A 27,263-nucleotide genomic window follows, 5' to 3' on the forward strand; every position below is an offset into this window, starting at 1 on the left:
TAACTGAGGCTTAGGTAGGCACAAGGAGGAATATGTTAAGGTAGCTGATCCTAAACAGTGCTGTTTCACAGGACCATTATGGAGACAAAACCCCTTGGGGAATGCAGGGCTGAAGGCAAAGTCAGGGAGCTGTGATACTGAGGTTACGGAGAGGAGAATAGTTTTCTAGCCTATGTCTGGCCCAGTATCTAGGGGTTTAAGTATCCCATCCCAGCCTCTAGGCTCCCTTCACTGGACTTTGATTTATACCATAATTTTCTCTTATTTTCTCAAACCTCTCTGAACCAAGTACTACACTCTTGGGCCCTTACTATAAGGTTGTTTTATGTTTATTTTTCTTTAAGCTTCCTTGCAGCCTATTGATGTTCATTTCCCATTCTGTTTTCAAGCTCTGAGGCTGACTCTGCCAAACAGGCTCTGCTCAAGTGCTCCTCAATCTGGAGAAGGATGCCTACTCAGAGTTACTTCAGTCCTCAAGGCTAGCCTTGGAACAGCCCCTCTTTATGAGACCATAGTTATTTGGAGCCCCCCAAAAAGCATCCACGTTTTTTCAGTGTCAAAGAAGCTCCTTAGAGACAAAGCTATCCTTTGTTATGCCATAAAAGATCTTTCACAGACAAGTGACCATTGGTTGTAAGATTATGTACATGGATTTTTTGTTCTACTTTTTTAGGATGAACATCTTACCCTCTTGGAGTAATTATTGCCCCCTTGCCTAAATTGGCTCAATTGTTGTCCTCTCTTTTTGTTCCAGAGTCCAGAGTTTATCGTCAGTTACAAAGTTGTCTTCACTGTGTTTCCCAGGAGTCCTTGGATTCTGGTTTAACAAATTGTCCTAGGCTCTACCAGCTCAAAATTTCAGAGGTGGGCATGTAGATTAATCCCTCTGCAATAATAATAATAACATGTGTATAAACACAGCAGTAAAGCTTATAAAACATGCATGCTCGTGATTTATTTTAATTCTACCCTGTGGAATAGGTGGATCAGAGGTTATTATCCTCTGTTTCAAAAGGAAAAAAACTGTGTTCCAGAAAGGGGTTGTGACTTGTGCAAGGCCATGTTGCACAACTATGTAATTCCTGGTCTAATGTTCTTTCTGTTCGGCCATGGGCCTCTGGATCAGGGTAGCTTACATCCACAGTGGGATCAGCCTTCTGCTGGCAAGTTCCTTTTTCTAGGGCCAAGGAGCTGGCAGCCTTAGAGCCCATCTGGTCTCCAGTGGACAAAGCTTTCAGTGACTGGCAGCAAGCCGCACCCTCCAGTACAATCCATTAGGAGTGTTCTATCTGAACTGCTGGAGGCACGCAAAGCACTGGGATATGTAAGTATGCAGCGGAAATCTGCTTTGCATTTGCAGTTTGCAGACAGCAAACCACAAAGCACTGGTTTGGAGCCCAAGATGCCTGAGAGTGTGTGAGCAAGCATACAATCCAAGAAGATGGCAGCATTTCCAGTGCCAGATTATTTGAAGAAGAAAAGGAAGATGTATTTAAAACAGAAACTAAACAGATTGAAGCAAGTGGGAAATGGTTCATTGAAACACATTTTATACCAGTTTTAAGATGAGGAAACACTGAGGCTTAGAAAGATGAAAGGACCTAGTTAAGGTTCTACTATCAATGCTTAACAGTGGAGGGATTCAAACGCAGTCTGTGTGCTCCCAAATCTGGTGCATTCTCCACCATACCACACTACCATGCTAGGTGCCCTCAAAGAAAAGTTTCCTATTCTGGTTTACTGCCTTCCTTCCCTTCAGTCAAGGTCTAAAGTGCTCAGTTTTCACATTCCAAAAAGGGACTTGGATGAGGAGGAAGCAAGGAGCAGTGGTAAAATGACTTTAGTTTGCCTGCATGTATGTTGAGAGAAGATGAGGGCTCCTTTGTCCAGCATGCTCAGAAGGGAAGCAATTCCTACTGGCTTTCAGCCAGTTTACTTTATATTTAATAATTTATAACAGGTGATTGATAATGCACCTCACTCAGACATCCAGAGGAGGAGATTTCCAATAATTTGGCTTTGTAAGTATAATAACAAACAACGTAGTCTTGACAAATTCATTACCTGAGGCATAAGCTAGAGATCCTCATGACATTACTGTTCTCAGTGAAATGCCTGAAGGAGGGTGTTCTGGCTGGATTCAGACCTTGAGTGGGCCTCCCACTTGCTTTATGAATTTTGGGTAGTCATTGAGGTCTCTGTTGCCTCTGAGGAGGAGGAGATGCTGTCCATTCTTCCAGTGCAGGTCTATGGTAAGGATCAAGATTAGTTCACATTGGATTTTGCAATGCAACATAAATTTCTAGACTTCTTCTTGGAACTAGTGAGTATAGACATGCCAGGTGGCTGCTGTCCCTTTTTGAATAGGTTTACACTTAGTTGTTTGATTAAACGTGGTAGTAAGAAAGATAAGTGGGCTAGAAGTCAAAACATGAAAATTTTAATCTTAGCCAAGTCTTTTCTTTCTTGGCCTTGGTTTCTACATTATGACACTAAGAGGTAGATTAACTAGTATTTAGGGGCCTTTCTATTTCTAACAGACTTCTTTCATCCCCTATTGTATGTATCCTCATACAGATTTAAGTATTTTTCATTTTAAAATTTAAGATTTAAGACTATTTTCATTTTAAAAAATTATACAAGTAGTACAAGTTCACTGTAGAACTGCAGTCCCCAACCCCTGGGCCATGGACATGTCCTGGTCTGTGGCCTGTTAGGAATCAGGCCACAACCACACAGAAAGATATCAGTGGCAGGCAAGCAAGCAAAGCTTCATCTGTATTTACAGCTGCTCTCCATCACTCCCATCACCACATAAGCTCTGCCTCCTGTCAGATCAGTGGTGGCTTTAGATTCTTATTGGAGCATGAACCCTACTGTAAATTGTACATGTGAGGGATCTAGGTTGTGTGCTCCTTGTGAGAATCTAATGCCTGATTATCTGAGATGGAGCTGAGGCTATGGTGCTAGCATTGGGAAGCAACTACAAATATAGATTATCATTAGCAGAGAGGCTTGACTGTACAGTAAATGTAATGTGCTTGAATCATCCCCAAACTAACCCCCTCCTCAGTCCATGAAAAAATTGTCTTCCATGAAATGGGTCTCTCATGCCAAAAAGATTGGGAACCACTGCTGTAGAACAATAAAAAATGAAAGCAATAGAATAAAAATAAAAGAAAAATTAAATCAATTTCAACTCTTGGAGATAACTACTGTCAATATTGTGCTATCTATCTCTCTGAATATTTTTATATACAATTTATTATTATATATTGTAGTTTTTTAATTTTAAAAATATAATCATACCATATATACTTTTCTATAACCTACTTATTTCACTTCATAAATCAACATGAATATTGTGCAAGGTGGAAATTTATGCCACTGTCTTTCTGTTGTGGGTTTGACACACAAGGAGATGTCTTTCACTCCTTTCTTCACAATCTCACTAAATTCATATTTGCTCCTCCCCATTGGAAGAGCTGTTAATTCAGAAAAATGTGGGAGCCACATATATTGGTGGGCAAGTTTACTATACTTAAGAAGCAGAATCTCTCTTTCCACTTTCATTTCACTTCTTGCACCTAGACATTCTGGCTTTCCCATATATCTATGAAAAAATCCTCTACATTTGCATATTCATCCTTGACATAAAAAAATCTCAAAACTCAAGAGTAAAAGGTTGATTTCTAGCATGACAGTGTGAGGGACTCCATGGACCCACTCCCCAGTGAAACTGATGTATTATTTGAAAAGAAGAATCATTTAAAGATTCTGGAAATGGTCCCAAGCACGAAGAGCTAATAAGGAAACATGTATTCAAGAAAATCTATGAGCATTTATTAAGAAAAGGAATAATCTGTGGTATGTGAACCAAGACTGCTCTCTCTCATCCTCCTTCCAGCTTAGTGAGGTGAAAACTCAACTCGAAACTGCTGCATCCAAGAACACAGTACTCCCTTTTCCCCCAGATCCCAGTAGACCTTTCTACTGAAGAGAAACAGGATTTCTGTATTTCTCACCCTGCCTTCCAGATGCTTATTACTGAGGCTCAATCTGGGAGAGTTCATTCTGTAGGTGGGGTTCGCTTCTTCTGTCTAACCTACACTTGTGGAATGGAGACTCTACCTTGACCATGATGTGCTGAGAATACTAAGATGCCAATAGCTTTTCCCCAAGCTTTTGAGGTGGTGGCTTCATCCCAGGAGTAGCAAGGCAAGTGGGGCATAGGCTATTTACCACATATCACCCAACCCCACTACTGAGCATACAGCTCTTAAAATAGGGTAGTCAATCAGAAAGATGTTTTCCATTGTCCTCAGTTCCAGAGTCCTGGCTCAGAGTATTTGCCTCTGTGTTAAAGCAGACCATAAAACAGATAGCTCTTAATTGCTTCCCAAATGAGCTGACCTCCTTTGCAAGAGCATGAAGAAGTTTAAACTTAAGAATACTCTCAAAATAAGTGGAGGTTGTGGGGAATAGACTTGAGAGATTTATAGATCTAATGAAGATACAGCCTAAACTGTAGACTGGCTAGGTTTAAGGGGAGAACTAGTGAATAAGAAAGCTGGTAGTAACTTTGCTGACATCAGAATAAATAGCAAACACTGACCACAGAAACTACTCCATAAAAGGAGCCACAATTTAATCAGATTCATTTGTAAAAGAATTTTGTGCCTGGGGCATTGTTGTAAACAATAGAGGCAAGGCAACAGGGCAGCAATTGATGGGGCTACCAACTGGGCATGATCAGAGAATAGTGGAAGAAAGCCTTACCATTACCACTGTCATCTCCAAGTGACTGTATTGCACCCAAAGCCACACCTAACTGAAGAGCAACATCAGAGACTTAACTCCCTGTGGAGGATTAAGGGGAAGTAGACCACTAAAATAACTCAGCCAGTCACTAGAAAACAAACAAGTAAATAGCAATAACAAGCCTCAGGGATGGGGGAACAGTACCAGAGTTGCTGTGCTATATATCTAGCTCCCCCCACCCAAATTTTAAAGAATGCAAAGAAACAGTTAAGTGTGATGCACACACTGGAAAAAAGAAAGCAAAAGAAACTTCCTGTAGGAATTGCTAGATCTCAGATTTAAGAGGAAAATATTTCAAAGTATTCATTATAAATGACTGAAGAAAAGCTTGATTAAAGAAAGGAAGGTATGATGACAATGTTAATAAAAAATAATAATTTAAAAATTGAAACATTTTTTAAAAGTTAATACTAATAAATAGAAATTTTTAAAGAGAACCAAATAGAAATTCTGAACTTGAAAATGGCAATAACTGAAGGTAAATACTCACTAGAGGGGCTTAACAGTATACATAAACTAGCCAAAAGAAAAGAATTACTAAACTTGAAGATAAATCAATAGAGATTATGCAAGATGGAGAACAGAGAGAAAAATAATGAACAAAACCTCAGAGAAATATTGGAAAATGTGGGACAGTATTGAGCACATCAACATGCACATAACAGGAGTACCAGAAGGAGAGGAGGGAAAGAAGAAATATATTCAAAGAAATTATAGTTGAATACTTCCTAAATTTATTCAGGAAGATCAACAAATTCGGAATACGATAAACTCAAAGAGACTCACAAACAGAAATATCATAGTAAAAATGCTGAAAAAAAAAAGCAGAAGAGGGGAGTGGAGCAAGATGGCGGACGAATAACACCGCTAGACAGAGTGTCTCTGCAGAAAAGACAGACTCTAGCAGAAATCAGAAAAAAGAAGCAAGAAGACGAGCATACAGCGGAGAGGGCCAGAAGGAGGGGTACCTGAGACCCCGGGAGACTCCAGGGGCGGAGGCTGCGGAGGAGAACTGGAGGCTAAGACCACCGGAGCAGCCCGGAGACCAGTGGCAAGGGTAGGTGGATTTGCTGTTTCCCCTCCCCTGCATTTAGGACTGCTGGTGGGCTCCCCAGCGGGTGGAGAGACCTGCGGACACCAGCCCAGAGACAGCCACCGCCTGCCAGCGGTGAGCCTGTAGCAGACGTGGCACTAGGTTCCCAACTTCCTCCGGGCACCTCCGTGTGCACAGACTCGAGCCGCGCAGCAGGCGCCATATTGCCTCCTCCTCTCCTCCGCCAACACTACCCGCGGCTGCCAAGAGAGACAATACAGCCACCAGCCAGAGGCACCTCCAGGGAATGGGACCTTCCCTTTTGGGACCCTACAGCTGAATCAGGAGAACTCAGAGTTTGAGCTCCAACCCGCCAGCTCTCTCAGGTGCTGCTGGCACGGTGTTCCAAGGAGAACAGTGCCGACTCAGAGGCTGAGAGACATAGACCCAGTTTGGGCTCCCTGTGGGTGAATTGGGACCGGAACTCCTCTCCCTGGTGGGGATACAGTTTGAACTCTGGGACCCAGAGGTCAGACCTGCAGACCAGATCCCCTGCACCAAGGGCTAGTATTGCCTGGGGCACAGAAGGGTTATATATGAACAGCCTGCTGAGGTGTGTGTGCCTCCAGGGGAGGATCAGCATCCTAGAGGGCAACTCTCCTCCCAGGAGGAGGCCGTGCACCCAGCCCAGGTGGCGTTCCTGTGCAGAGAACCTCCCTGCCGGCATCACAGTCCAGGTAGGCCTGCTGGCTTGTGGTCTGGCCTGCTGGCAGAGGCCCAGGAGTAGCTGCGGAGTTGGGAAGGGTGAAAAGAAGTGAGGCCCGCTCCAGAGTGCGGGTCTCAGACAGCTTCACCCCCACAACCGGACTTTCTGGCTGAGCGGGACCATTCCAGCCACGCCCTGACAGCTCTTCCTGGAAGCAGAGAACAGAACTTGGACCCCTGCTAACTGCCTGAGGGCAGGCTTACCCAACCCAGCTCCACCCAGAACAAGAGCTGACAACAGGACACAAAATCAACAGCATAGCCTGTTCCTCCAAGCAAATGCCACCTACTGACAGGGACGGCATCTTGCACAGCCTTTCCACGGCACCCACTGACTCAATATACAGGGAGTGGTCCAATCTCACCCACAGACACCACCTAACGCCTCAGAAACTAAACAAGAGGTGTGAATACCCAAACAATAACCTAAAGGAAAGAAACAACAACTGATCGACATGGGAAGAAATCAGAGAAAGAACTCAGGAAATACAAAGAACCAAAAGGAAAACACACCCCCAAAGAGGAGCACCAGCCCCCTAGAAACGGACACCAAACAAAATCAGGCAACAAATATGACAGAAGAGGAATTTCATATGTGGATCATAAAAACACTTACCCAGCTGCAACAACAACTCAATAATCAACAAAAAGAAACCACAAAAAGCCTCCAGGATATGGAAAAAGTATTAGACACAATAAAGAAAAGTTTAACCGAACTCCTGGAAATGAAGAATCAATTCAAGGAACTACAAAATACAGTGGAAAGTCTCAAGAACAGGGTAGATCAAACAGAAGAAAGAATCTCAGAGCTTGAAGATAACACCCTCCAATTAAATAAATCAGTCACAGAAATAGAGCAGAGAAACAAGAGAAAAGAGCAAAGCCTACAAGAGCTGTGGGATTATGTGAAGAAACCTAATGTTAGGGTTATAGGCTTACCAGAAGGGAAAGAAGACAACACTCAAGGGTTGGACAAGCTGTTTGAAGATATAATAGAGGAAAATTTCCCAGGCCTTGCTCAAAATCTTGATATACAAGTTCAAGAAGCTCAGAGGACCCCTGGGAGATTCAATGCAAACAGGAAGACGTCACGACATGCAGTCATCAGACTGACCAAAGTATCAACCTAAGAGGCCCTTCTAAGAGCTGTAAGACAACAGAAGCAAGTAACATACAAGGGAAAGCCAATTCGAATAACATCAGACTTCTCTAATGAGACATTAGAAGAAAGGAGAGACTGGGGACCCATTCTCACTCTTTTGAAACAAAACAATGCCCAGCCTGGAATATTATTCCCTGCAAAACTAAGCTTCGTATATGAAGGAGAAATAAAAACATTCTCAGACAAGCAAAGGCTCAGAGAATTTACCAGGACAAGACCAGCCCTACAAGAAGTACTTAAAACAGCGTTACGTACGGAACATCATAAAAATAACCCACGAATATAAAAACAAGCAAAACCCAAAGATATTAAAGGCCAGATATTACAATGGCTCAATACAGAAATCATAGCAACAACATCCAACCCAACAGAATGAACAGTAATCTACCTTACCTATCAGTTCTCTCAATAAAAGTGAATGGCTTAAACTCTCCACTCAAGAGACATAGGCTGGCTGAATGGATAAAAAAATATAGGCCAAGTATATACTGCCTTCAGGAAACACATCTAACCTGCAAGGATGCATATAGACTAAAAATAAAAGGGTGGAGATCAATATTCCAAGCAAATAGAAGCCAAAAGAAGGCTGGTGTGGCAGTTCTAATTTCAGACGATTTAGTTTATTTTTTTTATTTTTTTTATTTTTTTTTAATTTCGGTATATTATGGGGTTACAGATTTTAAAGTTTCAATAAATGCCCTTTCCCCCTCCCCCCACTAGTCTGAGTCTCCAGCATGACCATCCTTCAGATGGTGCACCTATCACTCGTTATGTATGCATATACCCACCCCCCCACCCCCCCCTCCCCAATACTCTATTACTGTAGTACCTATGTGTCCACTTAGGTGCTACTCAGTTAATACCAGTTTGCTGAAGAATATATCTGGTGCTTGTTTGTCCATTCTTGGGATACTTCACTTAATAATATGGATTCCACCTCTAACCAGGAAAATATAAGATGTGCTATATCACCATTGTTACTTACAGCTGAATAGTACTCCATGGTATACATATACCACATTTTATTAATCCATTCTTGAATTGATTTAGTTTTTAAACCAACAAAAGTAGTGAAAGACAAAGAGCTCCATTATATAATGGTGAAGGGCAGAGTTCAACAAGAAGAGATAACAATTTTAAATATATATGCACCCAACTTAGGTGCACCCAGATTCATAAAGCAAACCTTACAGGACCTAAGCAAATGGATTAATAGCAACTCCATAATCACCGGAGATTTCAACACTCCACTGACGGCACGAGACAGATCCTCCAAACAGAAAATTAATAAAGAAATAGTGGACTTAAACAAAACTCTAGAACAATTGGGTCTGACTGACATTTACAGAACATTCTACCCCAAATCCACTGAATATACGTTCTTCTCATCAGCTCACGGGACATTCTCTAAGATTGACCATATCCTAGGACACAAAGTAAATCTCAAGAAATTTAAAAAAATAGAAATCATACCATGTACCTTCTCAGATCACAGTGGAATAAAAGTAGAAATCAACCCTAACAGAAACTCATATTTCTACACAAAAACGTGGAAATTAAACAACCTCCTACTAAATGATTACTTCATAAATGAAGAAATCAAGACGGAAATAAAAAAAATTTGATGAAGAGAACGACAATGGAGAGACAAGTTATCAACTCCTCTGGGACACAGCTAAAGAGGTTCTGAGAGGAAAGTTTATCTCCATAAATGCCTATAACCAAAAGACAAGAAGATCACAAATAGACAATCTAATGAAATGACTCAAAGAGCTGGAAAAAGACCAGACCAACCCCAAACCCAGCAGAAGAAGTGAAATCAAGAAGATCAAATCAGAACTAAATGAAATTGCAAACACGGAAGCTATTCAGGAGATTAATAAAACAAAAAGTTGATTCTTTGAAAAAATAAACAAAATTGACACACCATTGCCTAAGCTAACGAAAAGCAGAAAAGAGAAATCTCTAATAAGCTCCATCAGGAATAAAAAAGGAGATATCACAACTGATCCCAAAGAGATACAAGATACAATTTATGAATACTACAAAAATCTTTATGCACACAAACTGGAAAATGTGGAGGAAATGGACAAATTTCTAGAAACACACAGCCTCCCTAGGCTCAACCAGGAAGAAATAGATTCCCTGAACAGACCAATCTCAACAGCTGAAATAGAAACAACAATTAAAAATCTCTCTAAAAAGAAAAGTCCCGGTCCAGATGGCTTCACACCCGAATTTTACCACACTTACAAAGAAGAAATAGGACCTATCTAGCAGAAACTATTCCACAACATCGAGAAGAACGGAAACCTCCCCGACACCTTCTATGAAGCGAATATTACTCTGACACCAAAACCAGGAAAGGATGCAACAAAAAAAGAAAACTATAGACCAATATCCCTAATGAATATAGATGCAAAAATTTTCAACAAAATCTTAGCTAACCGAATCCAGACACTTATCAAAAAAATAATCCACCACGACCAAGTGGGCTTCATCCCAGGGATGCAGGGATGGTTCAACATAGTAAATCTATAAATACAATTCACCACATAAACAGAAGCAAAAACAAAGACCACATGATTCTTTCAATAGATGCAGAAAAAGCTTTTGACAAAATTCAACACCCTTTCATGATATGAACACTTAAGAAAATAGGCATAGAAGGGACATACCTAAAAATGATACAAGCCATATATGACAAACCCATAGCCAGCATCATACTGAATGGGGAAAAATTGAAAGCATCCCCACTTAAAACTGGAACCAGACAAGGCTGCCCACTATCTCCACTTCTGTTCAACATAGTGCTGGAAGTCTTGCCTACAGCAATCAGACAGGAAAATGGAATCAAAGGTATCCAAATAGGGGCAGAAGAGATCAAACTTTCACTGTTTGCTGATGATATGAGATTGTATCTAGAAAACCCCAAAGATTCAACCAAGAAACTCCTGGAACTGATCAATGAATTTAGTAACGTCTCAGGATACAAAATCAATACACAGAAATCAGAGGCATTCATATACGCCAACAACAATCTAATTGAGAACCAAATCAAAGACTCAATTCCCTTCACAATAGCAACAAAGAAATTAAAGTACCTAGGAATATACTTAACCAAGGACATAAAAGACCTCTACAGGGAGAACTATGAAACACTGAGGAAGGAAATAGCAGAGGATGTAAACAGATGGAAATCCATACCATGCTCGTGGATCGGCAGACTCAATATCATCAAAATGTCTATACTGCCCAAACTGATCTACAGATTCAATGCAATACCTATTAAAATCCCATCAGCATTCTTCACAGATATAGAAAAAATAATTTTACGCTTTGTATGGAACCAAAGAAGACCCTGAATATCAAGAGCAATTCTAGGCAACAAGAACAAAATGGGAGGCATTAATATGCCAGATATCAAACTATACTACAAAGCTGTAGTAATTAAATCAATATGGTATTGGCACAAAAATAGGAATATTGACCAGTGGAACAAATGTGAGAATCCTGATGTAAAACCATCCTCATATAGCCATCTAATCTTTGACAAAGCAGACAAAAACATACGCTGGGGAAAAGAATCCCTTTTCAATAAATGGTGCTGGGAAAACTGGATAGCCACCTATGGAAGGCTAAAACAGGACCCACACCTTTCACCTATCACAAAAACCAACTCACGCTGGATAACAGACTTAAACGTAACGTATGAAACTATTAGAACTCTAGAGGAAAAAGTTGGAAACACTCTCCTAGACATCGGCCTGGGCAAAGTATTTATGAAGAAGTCCCCAAAGGCAATCACAGCAAAAACAAAAATAAATAAATGGGACATGATCAAACTACAAAGCTTCTGCACAGCCAAAGAAATAGTCATGAAAGTAAACAGACAACCTACAGAATGGGAGAAAATTTTTGCATCCTATGCATCCGATAAGGGACTGATAACTAGAATATACTTAGAACTCACAGAAATCAGGAAGAAAAAATCAAATAACCCCATTAAAAAGTGGGCAAAGGACTTGAACAGAAACTTTTCTAAAGAAGACAGAAGAATGGCCACCAAAATGAAAAAATACTCACCATCTCTAATCATCAGGGAAATGCAAATCAAAACCACAATGAGATATCACTTAACCCCAGTGAGAATGGCCTTTATCAAAAAATCTCCAAACAATAAATGCTAATGTGGTTGTGGAGAGAGAGGAACACTCCTACACTGCTGGTGGGACTGCAAACTAGTTCAACCTCTGTGGAAAGCAATATGGAGATATCTTAAAGCAATACCAGTGAATCTACCATTTATCCAGCAATCCCATTGCTGGGCATCTATCCAAATGATCCAATGACACTCTGCAAAAAAGATACCTGCACTCGAATGTTTATAGCAGCACAATTCATAATTGCAAGGCTGTGGATACAGCCCAAGTGCCCATCAATCCAAGAATGGATTAATAAAATGTGGTATATGTATACCATGGAGTACTATTCAGCTCTAAGTAACAACGGTGATATAGTACATCTTATATTTTCCTGGTTAGAGCTGGAAACCATACTACTAAGTGAAGTATCCCAAGAATGGAAAAACAAGCACCAGATATATTCTCCAGCAAACTGGTATTAACTGAGTAGCACCTAAGTGGACACATAGGTACTACAGTAATAGGGTATTGGGCAGGTTGGAGGGGGGGAGGGGGGCGGGTATATACATACATAATGAGTGAGATTTACACCATCTGGGGGATGGTCACGATGGAGACTCAGACTTGTGGCGGGACGGGGGAAATGGGCATTTATTGAAACCTTAAAATCTGTACTCCCATAATATGCCGAAATAAAAATAAAAACAACAACAAAAAAAAAGCAGAAGAAAATTTTGAAAGTATCAAGAGAAGAAAGATGTTTCACTTACAAGGGAACCTCAATAAGATTAACAGCTAATGTCTCAGTAGAAACAATGAAGGCCAAAAGGCAGTGAGATAATATAGTCAAAGTACTCAATAAAAAACACTACCAACAATCTTATATGTAGCAAAGGTATTTAAAAATTAAGGGAAAAAAAAATTTTCAGATGCACAAAAACTGAGGGAATTTGTTTCTAGTATAGTAGACCTGCTGCTATGATGTGAATGTTTGTGTCCCCCAAATATCCATGTGTTTAAATCCTAACCTCTAAGGTGATGATATTAGAACATAGGGCCTTTGGAAGATGATTAGACCATGAATATAATTAGTGTCCTTATATAATAACCCTAAGAGAGATTACTGCTCCCTCCACCATGTGAAAACACAGTGAGAAGGCACTGTCTATGAGAAAAGAAGCCCTCATCAGACATGGAATGTGCTGATGCCTTGATCTTTGAATTTCCAGCTCCCAAAACTATGAGTAATAAATTTCTGTTGTTTGTAAGCTACACAGTGGATGGCATTTTATTATAGCAGCCCAGATGGAGTAAGATGCCTGCTTTATAAGAAATACTAAAGACTATCCCTCAGGCTAAAAGCAAGTGACCCCAGATGATAATTTAAATACAAAAGAACAAACAAAAGATACCCATTAATTGTACTTATAATTATAATAGACACTATTAATACATATTTTAGTCCTTTCTTCTCTTAACTAATTTAAAAATCAATTGTCTGAAATAATACATATATAATATATTGCTAAGTCTGTAGCATATATCAAGTAATATATGTGCAATACATTTGTCAATAACACCGAAGAGTTAATGGGTAGAATCAAAGCTATACTTGGCTAAGGAAATGATAGATGATGACAAATTAATACATATTACACTATATTTTTGGCTTTGTAACATCAATAGTGAAAATATATATGACAAAAATATCATATAAAAGGAAATATAGCTATACAGGGGTAACATTTCCATATATTATTGGAATTAAGCTAGTATAAATCTAAAGATGATTCTGATAAACTGAGATATATGGTAAACTCTAGAGCAACCACTAAAAAATAACTCAAAAACATAGAAAAAACTCATCAATGAAATTAAAATGCTACATTAGAAAATATTCACTCAAGGAAATAAATCATTAAAGGGAGAATGGAGAAGCAAGAGAGGTATGAAGTACATGGAAAACAAAAAGTAAGATGACAAATGTAAATCCAACAATATAAATAATAACATTAAATGTGAATGGATAGGAGGGGGTAAAAATGGCAGATCAGTGGTGACCTCCTGGCTCTCTGCTCCCATAGTAGGAAATGAAGAAGGTGGACAGCTACACACAAGTGGATCGCTCTTCCCCAGAACAGCATCATTAATCTGCAGAGAAGCAGTGCAGGAAAAGTAGTGCTGGGACAAAAAAGAGGTGAATAGGAGAATTGACCACAGGTCTGGAGAGTGGGAGATATACAACAGGGAATAGTGTGTGAGATGGCCATGTCCACCCGGCCAGCAGACCAGTGTGATCTGAACCACAAGAGAATGACTGTTCCTCCACCAACCTCCACATCCACTCAGGCAGGGAAGTTCCTGAAGTCAGTGCGAAGTTGTGGCATGGGATAACAGGCTATGTGGGGAAGAGACAACAGTGGGAAACATTTTGAACCCCCCATTGCTCTGTGCTAGGACTGCACTGAGCAGGGGAGGGACTGGTCTGAGTGGACACTTTCTGGGACTGCAGGAGGGAGTTTGGAGACAAGCACCTCACCTCTGGTGGTCAATGGGACCAGAACAAAGGAGGTGAACGCTGAAAGGGAGGCTCTGCCCCTGGAAACTGCCAAAGATTCAGCTGGCTCAGGGAGGGACAGAGCGTGCAGGACCCTCTATTGGACTGACATGAGTCAGCAGGACAGGGAAGCAGTGGGGACAGCCAGTCGCTCATTGAGACAGCCTGCCAAACCCAGCACCTGCTGACTCCTGAGCAGTTGGCCCCAATGCTGGCTCTCTGTGGGTGGGCAGCTACCATTTTGGGGGTCCACAGCCAAGAGACACTTTGGCACATTGCCATTCTGGGCACCACCATTTCCCCAGCACAGTGACTTTTGCACTGGCAGGGCATATTCTGCCCTTAGAGGCTGGGAGAAGTGACAAAAGTCACTTTCTTTATGTAACTGGTGAAAATCCACAGGACCTTCGAACTAAAAAATAGTCCAAATATTGTAGATATGGCTAGTCAAGCATGTGTCAGTTGGCAAAGATTGAGTGTGTTTCCTCAACACTGGTGCTCTAAACCAAGTCTGGTGACAGTCTCAGGCAGCAACCCTCCCCCAACCTAGTAACTTTCATGTCAGCAGGCAGGCTCCACCCTTGGATGTGGGCAGAAATTAGAGAAGCTTGTTTCTGGGCTGGGAAGTGCAGTGGTCTCAGGCAATGTCTCTTCTCCAGCCCACTGATTTTTGCACCGGAGAGCAGGCTCTGCCCTGGAAGGCAGGGAGAAGCAAGAAATATTGCTTTTTTGCTGCAATTGGCATGAATCTGCAGGGCCTTGGTAAGCAATAGGGGGAAGCCTGTTGCAGGCCAGCTTTCATCATCTGATAAGAACATAACACTAGGGCTTGCTCTTGGCACCTAGGCTGCTGCCAGCTTTGGAATTTGTGGACTTGGAAGGAAAATCCTGGCCAGAGTCCTCAGCGATTGCACCAATTGATGTCCCCCCCACCAGGAGCTGCCTGGCAAGTGTGGCAAAAAGCCCTGAATAACATATTAGTGGCTCGACCCTAGCAGCAGATCAAGCAACCACAGAAGTATACACTCTCAGGCTTGCAGGCACCAGTTTCCCTTACCCCTCCTAAAGTGGGAACAGGGTTCAAGTAACCTTCAGAAGCAACAACACATTTCCTAAAGATTGGGGCATTAGTATGCCCTATTTGGGGGATCAGAGCCAAACACAAAGGCATCAGAATATCTTGATAATTGGCTCCTACATGAAAACTACAATGAACAACAGAGAAGGTAGCCCCATAGCTCAACACAGTGCCCTCCATCTCAAACTATTGGAGAGCAGCAGAATCATACACACAAAACTGATTCACCACCTAGGAGCTTACATAAGGGGACCAAACTCACAAATCTCCATTGGCAAGAGGTAACCCACTGGTTAAAATACTCCAAAGACAATAAAGAACCAGCATGCTTCTCCCCAGCACTGTCAAGAATAGTTCCTTTGGGGGCTTGGAGATAAGGCTATAAACCAGCCCAAGCACCCCTAGTCCTCAAAAAAGTAGCCTGGTGAGAAAGAATCAGTGAAAGAACACGGGAAAAATGAAATATTGGAGAGAAAAGTCACCTTCAAAAGAAAATATTCAATCTCCAACAATGGATACCAACTTACATGATATGATTAAATTGACAGAGGAAGAATTCTGAATATGGATTGTAAGAAAACTCAATGGAATTAAAGATAAAGTAGAAGGCTAAAGCAGGACCCACACCTTTCACCTCTCACAAAAATCAACTCACGCTGGATAACAGACTTAAACCTAAGGTATGAAACTATTAGAATTCTAGAGGAAAATGTTGGAAACACTCTCCTAGACATCGGCCTAGGCAAAGAGTTTATGAAGAAGTCCCCAAAGGCAATCACAGCAAAAACAAAAATAAATAAATGGGACATGATCAAACTACAAAGCTTCTGCACAGCCAAAGAAACAGTCATAAAAGTAAACAGACAACCTACAGAATGGGAGAAAATTTTTGCATCCTACGCATCTGATAAGGGGCTGATAACTAGAATATACTTAGAACTCATGGAAATCAGCAAGAAAAAATCAAATAACCCTATTAAAAAGTGGGCAAAAGACTTGAACAGAAAGTTTTCTAAAGAAGACAGAAGAATGGCCAACAAACATATGAAAAAATGCTCAACATCTTTAATCATCAGGGAAATGCAAATCAAAACCACAATAAGATATCACTTAACTCCAGTGAGAATGGCCTTTATCAAAAAGTCTCCAAACAATAAATGCTGGCGTGGATGTGGAGAGAGAGGAACACTCCTACACTGCTGGTGGGACTGCAAACTAGTTCAACCTCTGTGGAAAGCAATATGGAGATACTTTAAAGTGATACAAGTGAATCTACCGTTTGATCCAGCAATCCCATTGCTGGGCATGTACCCAAAAGATCCAGTGACACTCTACAAAAAAGACACACTTAAATGTTTATAGCAGCACAATTCATAATTGCAAGGCCGTGGAAACAGCCCAAGTGCCCATCAATCCAAGAATGGATTAATAAAATGTGGTATATGTATACCATGTAGTACTATTCAGCTCTAAGAAACAACGGTGATATAGCACATCTTCTATTTTCCTGGTTAGAGCTGGAACCCATACTACTAAGTGAAGTATCCCAAGAATGGAAAAACAATCACCCACATATACTAACCAGCAAACTGGTATTAACTGAGTAGCACCTAAGTGGACACATAGGTACTACAGTAATAGGGTATTGGGCACATGGGAGGGGTGAGGGGGGCAGATATATACATACATAATGAGTGAGATGTGCACCCCTGGGGGATGGTCATGTTGGAGACTCAGACTTGTGGGGGAAGGAGGGGAATGGGAATTTATTGAAACCTTAAAATCTGTACCCCCATAATATGTCAAAATAAAAAAAAGTAGAAACCCAACACAAGGAAGCCACAGGAAAAATACAGCAAATTTATGAAAAACTCTCTAAAGAAACTGAAATACTAAAAAAACAACAACAACAACAACAAAAACAGAAATTGTGGAAATGAAAGACACATTTAAGGAACTATAAAACACAGTGGAAAGCCTCAAGAATATAATGGATGACACAGTAGAAAGAATCTCAGAGCTTGAAGATATGCCTATGTGCTAAAAAAGAAATCAGATGAAGAAAAAGAACACAGAAAAAAGAGACAACAACAAAACATACAAGAAATGTGGAATTATGTAAAGAAACAAAATATAAGAATCATATGTATCCAAGAGAGAGAAGAAGAAAATACACAAGGGCTAGAACATTTATTTCATGGAATACTAGAGGAAAATATGCCTGGCCTGGCCAGAAATCTACATATGCAGATACAAGAAGCACACAGAATTCCTGGGAAACTGAATGTAAAAAGGCATTGTGAAAACTCAATGTGATGTAGTTATTAGGCTGATAAAAGTAAGATGAAAGAAGGAATTCTTCAAGCAGTAAAATGAAAACAACAGATAACCTACAAAGAAAAACCTGTCAGACTAACTGCACATTTCTCATCTGAAACTTTACAAGCCAGAAGGGACTGGACACCTATCTTTAATCTTCTAAAACAGAAAAAGGGCCAACCTAGAATTCTCTACCCAACAAAACTAAGCTTCATCTATGAGGAAGAAATAAAAACCTTCCCAGACAAGCAATCACTGATGGAATTTGAAAAGACAAACTTTCCCTACAGGAACTACTCAGACCTGCATTATACACTGAGCAGTGCAATACACACTCACCAAAGTAAAATAACTCAAGAGCTAAAGTCTAGAACTTGGATTCCATGACCGTTTGAGGCATAAAACAAAACAATATGAATTTATCCAACAATATCAACAGAAATATACCCCAAATATCAATCCACTCAATAAAGGTGAATGGTTTGAATTGTCCTCTGAAGAGGCATAGACTGGTGGAGTGGATAAAAATTCACAAGCCAAGTATCTACCGTCTACAGGAAATGCATCTAACCCACAGAGATACTTTCAGACTCAAGGTCAAAGGATGGAAAATAATTCTCCAGGAAAATGGAAGCCAAAAGAAAGCAAGGGTAGCTATACTTATTTCAGATAACATAAACTTTAAAATACCAAAAGTAAGGAAAGACAGAGATGGTCACTATATAATGGTGAAAGGAAAAATTCAACAAGAAGACTTAACAATTCTTAATATTTATGCACCCAACTCAGGAGCACCCAGATATATAAAGGAAACTCTGTTTGATCTAAATAGCATGATAAACAGTAACACTATTGTAGCCAGGGATTTCAACACCATGCTGACTGAACAGGACAGATCTTCCAAACAGAAAATAAGCAAAGAAATAATGGACTTAAACAGAGTTCAAGAACAAAAGGGTCTAACAGACATCTTCAGAACATTTCATACAAATAAAGCTAAGTATACAATCTTCTGATAAGCCCATGGAACTTTCTCCAAAACTGATCACATATTAGGCCCCAAATCAGACCTCAACAAATTCGAAAGACAACAAATTATATCATGTATCTTCTCAGATCATGCTGCTATAAAATTAGAGTTCAATTCCGATAGAAACACTAACCACTTCACAAAGTCAAGGAAATTAAACAATCTATTGTTGAATTATGATGAGTCAAGGAGGTGATAGAGAGGTAAATCAGAAGATTCTTCAAACTAAATGATAATGGGGACAAAAGTTACCAAAATCTGTGAGATACAGTAAAAGCATTCATGAGAGGAAAACTAAGAGCATTAAATGCTCACATCCAGAAAACAGAAAGCTCAAAAATCAACAAACTAATAAACTGTATCAAGAAAAGAAATAACTAAGATCAAAGCAGAACTAAATGAAATTGAGAACAAAAGAACTATACAGAAGATCAATAAAACCAAAAGCTGGTTTTTCAAAAAGATAAATAAAATTGACAGCCTTCTTGCTAGATTGACAAGAACTAGAAGGCAAAGGACTCTAATAAACTCAATTAGAAATGAAAAAGGAAAGGTCACAACGAACATAACAGAAATAGAAAACATTATCTTTGACTACTATAAAAACCTACATGCCCAAAATCTATGTAATGTGGAGGAAATGGGCAAATTGTTGCAAACATACAACCTATGTTCAACCAGGAGGAAATAGAATCCCTGAGCAGACCAATATCAAGCACAGAAATTGGAGCAACAATTAAAAGACTCCCAACAAGGAAAGTCCCGGACCAGACGGGTTCACACCCAAATTTTACCAAACGTACAAAGAACTCATACCTATGCTATAGAAATTATTTGACAACATTGAGAAAGATGGTATCCTCCCCAACTCACTCTGAAAATCCAATATCACCTTGATAGCGAAGTCAGGAAAGGACACAACAACAACAACAAAACAAAACTATAGACCAATATCCCTCATGAATATAGATGCAAAAATCCTCAACCAAATCTTAGCAAATTGAATCCAATAGCACATCAAAATAATAATTCACCATGACCGGGTTGGCTTTATCCCAGAGATGCAAGGCTGGTTCAACATACGCAAATCTATAAATGCAATTCACTTCATAAATAAAAGCAAGAACAAAGACCATATGATTCTCTCAATAGATGCAGAAAAAGCATTTGACAAAGTCTAGACACCTTTATCATAAAAACTCTTAACAAAATAGGCATAGACGGGTCATACCTTAAAATTATCAAGTCCATTTATGATAAATCCATGGCCAATATGAAACTGAATGGGAAAAAATTGAAACCATTCCCACTTAGAACCAGAACCAGACAAGGTTGCCCACTATCTCCACTTCTATTCAACATAGTGCTGGAAGTCCATGCTAGAGCAATTAGACAAGATAAGGCAATTAATTAGACAAGATAGGGCAATTAAGTGCATCCAAATGGAGGCAGAAGAGATCAAACTCTCACTCTTTGCCAATGATATGATATCTATAAATCCCCAAGGATTCAATCAAGAGACTCCTGGGATTTATAAATGAATTCAGTAAAGTCACAGGATATAAAATTAATACACACAAATCAGTGGCATTCATATTCTCCAATAACAGTCAAGCCTAAAATCAAATAAAAAATGCAGCAACTTTTACAATAGCCTCAAAGAAAATTAAATATTTAAGAATATATTTAACAAAGTAGGTGAGAGACATAGACAGGGACAACTACGAAACACTAAGAAAAGAAATTGTAGAAGATGTAAACAGTTGGAAAAATCTACCTTGCTCATGGGTTAGCAGAATCGACATCATTAAAATGTCCATATTATCCAACGTGATCTACAGAATTAATGCAATCTCTATCAAAGTACCATCATCATTCTTTACGGATCTAGAAAAAAATAATTCTATGTTTTGTATGGGACAAGAGAAGACCTCATATAGCCAATGCAATCTTAAGCAAAATGAACACCCTTGGAGGTACCACCTACAAGACTTCAAACTATAATACAAGGCTATAGTAACTATAACAGCAATTCACTGGCACAAAAACAGAGATATAGACCTTTGGAACAGGACTGAGAACCCAGAAATGAAACTATCTGCATATGTCATCTAATCCTTGACAAAGCAGACAAAAATATATACATTGGGGAAAAGAATCTCTTTTCCATATATGGTGCTGATAAAACTGGATAACTAAATGCAGAAGATTGAAACTGGATACCCACCTCTCACCTCTTATAAAAATAAATTCAAGATGGATAACAGACTTAAAACCTGAAGCATGAAAACTTAAGAATCCTAGAAGAAAATCTAGGGAAGACCCTTTCAGACATCAGCCTATGCAAAGAATTTATGAAGAAGACTCCCAAGGCAATCACAGCAGCAACAAAATAAATAAATGGGAACTGATCAAATTAAAAAGCTTTTGCTCTGCCAAGGAAAGTATCATTATAGCAAATAAACCACCAGAATGAGAGAAAATATTTGCTTTCTACATATCCAATAAAGGGCTGAAAACAGGAATCTATATAGAACTCAAAAAATCAACAACAAAAACTCAAACAATCCTATCAATAAACGGGGAGTTGTGGGGAGTGGGTGTGCATAAACTCACAGCTAAAGAATGTGGTGAGAATTGTATGGGGGAAGGACATGCCTATAATCCTGGCTTGGGTGAGGCAAAGTTATAACATGTAAACACAATGTTTGTACCCCCATAATATGCTGAAATAAAAAAATAAAATAATTTAGAAAAGTAAAGAAAATAAAAATAAAAAATAAATGTGAATAGATGAAACAATCCAATCAAAAGACATATTGTCAGACTGAATTGTTTTAAAAAAACATGATCCAACTATACATTTGACCCTTGAACAACACAGGTTTGAACTGCACAAGTCCATTTCTGTGCAGCTTTTTAAATAAACATATTGGAAAAATTTTTGGAGATTTAAAACAATTTGGAAAGATTAAAAAAATGAGTCATGTAGCCTAGAAATATCGAAAAAGTTAAATATGTCATGAATGCTTAAGACATATGCGTTTACTACCATAAAATATACAGAAATCTATTATCAAAACTTATGCATACAAACACATGACACCATTCATAGTCAAGGGAAATGTAAACAAATGTAAAGATGCAGTATTAAATCATAATTGCATAAAATCAATGGCAGTAGTATTATATTACTTTAATAATTTTGTAGCCACCTCTTGCTATTGCAGTTGAGCTCAAATGTTGTGAGTATCCACTTAAAATGTAGAGTGACACTGATCATCTCTGTGCGAGCAGCTGACCTCTTCAGTAAATTGTGTATCACAGTAAAAAGTGATCTCTCACAGTTCTTCTGTATTTTTCATTGTGTTTAGTGTAATACTGTAAAACCATGAATAACACTGTGGGACCCATACAATGTGCCACTAGTGATGCTGGAAGTGCTCCCAAAAAGCAGATAAAAGTCATGACATTACAAGAAAAAGATAAATTTCTTGATATGTACCATGGATTGAGGTCTGTAGGTGTGGTTGCCAGCCATTTCAGACAGATGATTGATCTTATAAACAGATGACTTAAGCTTATGGTATCAATAAATACAATATATTACTTTAAATGTATTTTCTCTTCCTTATAATTTTTCCTCTAGCTTATTTTATTGTAAGAATATAGTATATGATATCTATAACATAGAAAATATGTATTAATCAACTGTTTATGCTATCAGTAAGGCTTCTAGTCAACAATAGGCTATTAGTAGTTGAATTTCGGGAGGGTCAAAAGTGATACAGACATTTTCAACAGTGAGGGAGTCAGCACCCCAACCTCCATGTTATTCAAGAGTCAAACTGTATTGTCTACATAGGAAACATACTTCTAATTCATAGATACAAATAGGTAGCAAGTAAAAGAATTGAAAACGATACATCATGAAAACAACCACCATAGGAAAATTAGAGTGGCTATACTAATATCAGATAAAATGGACATTAAAACAAAAAGTTTTAGTAGAGATAAAGAGAGACTTTTTAACGATAAAAGGGTGACACCACCTGGATTATAACAATTATAAACATATATTCACCTAATAACAGAGGACCAAAAATAAATGAACAAAAACTGACAGAAATAAAGGTAGGAATATAAAATTCAAAAATAATAGTTGGATATTTCAATACCACACTTTCAATAATGGAAATAACGATATAGAAGATCAACCAGGGAGTAGAAGCCTTGAACAACTCTATAAATTAAATGGATCAACAGGCATCTTTAGAACAGTCCTCCCAACAACAGAATACATGTTCTTCTCAAGTGCACTTGGAACATTCTCCATGATAGACTGTATATTAGTCCATAAAACAAGCTTCAATGAATTTTATAAAATGAAAATAATACAAAATGTGTTCTCATTTTACCATGGAATAAAATTATAAATCAATAACAAGAGGCATTTAGTTGGAGCTGTAGGGGAGTGAGGGAGAGTAGGATAGGAAGGAAGAGAATAAGATAGCTTGAGGGAGAATGGGGCTCACTGTGTTTATACGAGGCACAGGCTACAAGTGTCCATTGCTGTCCCTGGATCATCCTCTCAAAGAGGAAAGCAAAGCTGTTCTGGTATCTGGCCATCATGCAGCAGAAGCTTTGTGTGTCCATATTGACCAAGCTTGGAAAGTGCAGAGGGAAACTGAGGGAAATGAGTAATGTGTTTTCCTAGAGAGAATGTGAGTGGAAGACGCAAGAGCCTGAGTGTGTGAGGGAACAGAAAGTGCAGCAGAGACATGAGGATCTACCATCTGCACAGTGTCTGAGTGCTGGGCTTCTTTCTGTTGTTTCTGAGCTTCTTCCTCTTTTCATTGCAAGGCAAGATGGCCAACTAAAGACACCAATTGCCAGACTGTCCCAGAGGGAAGATAGAATGTCAGATTAAGGAGTGGTGAGAAAAGATGTGGATCATGTATAGATCATACAGAGAGTTGCCCAACCTTGCCCAGGACCTCAGGGGGGAAAATTTCAAAGCAGAGAATGAAGAAGATAAACGAAAAAGGTATCTGCAAGGACCAAACACAGAGAGGCTTAGAGCCCAGTGAAAGGGTAAGGGAGGATCCCTCTCTCCCATCCACAAACCTTCAGTGACCAGCAGGCTACCAAGTCTTTTGGAGGCCTTTCCACCCACCATGAGCCCAGGCATGGTGGCAAACATGGAATAGTCAGGAGAACTTGTATGATCCCAGAGTTAGTCATTTTGTGTGTGGCTCCCATACAAGTATATTGTCACAGGAAGATGGAGAGCTGGCTTTCTTCCACTCAAATGTTTCATCCTCCACCCCTCCTCCAACCACTGTAACCACTGCAACCAGGAGTACAGTTTGAACCAAGAATTTGGTGAGCAGCCACCTCTCCCCAACAGGTGCATGCTGCAGGCTGAGGTTTCCAGAGAATGAGTCCCACATCTTTACCTTTGTAAGCCTGCAGTGGACCTGGGGTTTCCAATTTGGGAGTTTCCTGCCTACTGGCATTTCATGGAGTCACACATCAGTGGGACAGACAAGCATGCCAGACCCTGTGCCTCCTAGACTCAAGCAGGTTACTGGGGACACAGGGAGGAGATCTGGGAGCTGGGCTCAGATGGCAAGGAAGCCCACATGGACAGAATTGATGGAAGAATACTGTGGTGTTCTAAGATGCAGCAATCTTGGGGAGTGTCCATCCCCATCACAGGAAAACTGCCCTGTTTGATTAGGATGGATCCTCTGGTAAGGAAGAGTCCACCACTGGGAGCCATAGAAGCCAGGCATGGTGCATTCAGGTACTCAGCCTGACTGGGAGCTATAACCCCTTACCCACACATTTGAACCAGGAGAGAAGTTGGAGCTGTGAATTTGGTGAGTGGCCGCCTCTCTCCAATGGGCACATTCTCCAGGCTGAAGCCTTCACAGAGAGTGGGGCCCATTCCTCTTCCCTTGAGGACTTTTAGTGGATCCAGGGTGCCCAATTTGGGAGCTCCCTACCTGTTGGTGTTTCATAGAGATGCACACTAGCAGGTCAGACACACAGGCTGGTTGGATATTTGAGAGCCATACAGCCAAATTGTGAATCTCAGACAGACCCATCTCCACAAACAGACTTTTTGGTTGGGTAGGACCACTTCAGCACCTCTCTGGCAGCTTTTCCCAGAAGCTGGGAGCAGACCTTTGAACCCTGCTGACACAGCTACATTACCAGCTGTTGTGGAGCCTGAGGGCAAGCTCATAAAATCCAGCCCTGCTCAGCCTTATTCCCCACCCACCTCCACTGTGGCAGAGAATAAGGACTCATCTGGAAGTTCCAGGGACCCACCCACCACCTGAGTCATCCATGTGCTCCACCTGAGAGACTAGAGCTGGTCAAAGTTCTCAAAAACAACACTACAGTTTGTTCCTTCTGGCAAGCACCAACTACTGACAGGAAGGTCATTTTGCACAGCCCTTTACAGCAGTTACTGACTCAATTATACAGAGTGAGATCTATTCTCAAGCACAAGCGCCATCTACTGTCTCAGAGATTAAACTGCACTTGCCAATACAATTCACATTGCTAAGACCATAGGGCTGGGGAAAGAGAAAGGATTTCAAAGACCTCTAGGCTCTCTCATCAAAGTGTGACAGGGAATCTGCTCACACACATTGCTCACCACTGCTACAGCCTACAATCAACTAGCAACTAAGAAAACCACCACACTGAGGATATCTATAACCAAGGCATCTATCCAGAACCTAGATCACTATCAAAGCACCCACAAACAAAGTCATAGGTTTTTACCCAACATATGCTACAAGCACACGTATATGAGTATGTGTGTGTGTAGGGGAAGCCCCATCTAAACAAAATAAAATCCCTAAATAAGAAGAAACAGCTGCTCCAGATGAGAAGGAATCAGAGAAAGACCTTCAGAAGTATGAAAAATTAGAGCCAAAGTACATCCTCAAAGGAAACACCAGCTCTCTAGCAATGGATAGCCACCAAATTAAAAAAATTGAAATGACAGATATAGAATACTAAATATGGATTGTAAGGAAGCTCAACACAATTGAAGAGAAAATGGAAAACCAACTCAAAGAAGCCAGGAAAGCAATAAAGAAAATTAATGAAAAATTTAATAAAAAGATAGATATATTAAAGAAAAACCAAATATCACTTATGAAAATGAAAATTAATTTAAGGAAATACAAAATACAGTGGAAAGTTTTAAGAATAGACTAGACCATGAGGAAGAAAGAATATTAGAGCTTGAAGGTAACTCTTTCAAATTAACTCAGTCAGTCAAAAATAATGAACAGAGAATTAAGAGAAATGAACAAGGCCTATAATAAATATAGGATTATGTAAAATGGACAAATATATGAATCATAGGCACCTATGAGGGTGAAAAATAAAACTGACAAAGGCTGGAAACCTATTTGAGGTAACAACTGAGAAAAACTTCCCTGGTTTTACTAGAGATTTAGATATCCAGATACAAGAAGCTCAGCAAACACCTGGGAGACTTATCACAAAGAGGCAATCACCAAGACACATAGTCATCAGACTTGCCAAAGTCGACATAAAGGAGGAACTCCTGCAAGCCATAAGGTGAAAACATCAAGTAACTTACAAAGGAAATCCCAACAGGCCAACTACAGATTTCTCAACTGAGACTTTACAAGACAGAAGGGATGGGGACCCCATCTTCAGTCTTCTTAAACAGAACAACTGCCAGCTTAGAATTTTGTATCCTGCTAAAGTAAATTTCATAAATAAAGGAGAAATAAAGATATTTACAGACAAAGAAACACTAAGGGAATTCGTCAAGACCAGACCTTCCCTCCAGGAAATACTCAGCAAAATTGATAGACCACTTGTTAAACTAACCAGGAATAGAAGAGAAAGGACCTTAATAAGTTCAATCAGAAGTGAAAAAGGAGATATTCTAACTGATACCATAGAAATACAAAATATTATCTGCGAATACTATGAAAATCTCTATACATGTAAAATCAAAAGTGTAGATAAAATGGACAAATTCCTGGAATAACACAATATCACTCAATCATGAAGAAATGGAATGCCTGAACAGACCAATAACACGCAATGAGATTGAAGCAGCAGTAAAAAATCTTCCAACAACAAAAAGCCCTGGACGAGATGGATTCACAGCCAAATATTATCAGACCTACAAAGAAGAGTTGGTACCCACACTGCAGAAACTATTCCATAATATTCAGAAGGAGGGAATCACCAACTCATTCTATCAAGCCAGTATCATCTTGATACCAAAGCCAGGAAAGGACACAACAAGAAACAGAAAGAACATAACAGACCAATACTCCTTATG

Source organism: Microcebus murinus, chromosome X, assembly GCF_040939455.1.
Source record: "Microcebus murinus isolate Inina chromosome X, M.murinus_Inina_mat1.0, whole genome shotgun sequence".
In the NCBI taxonomy this organism is placed as follows: domain Eukaryota; kingdom Metazoa; phylum Chordata; class Mammalia; order Primates; family Cheirogaleidae; genus Microcebus; species Microcebus murinus.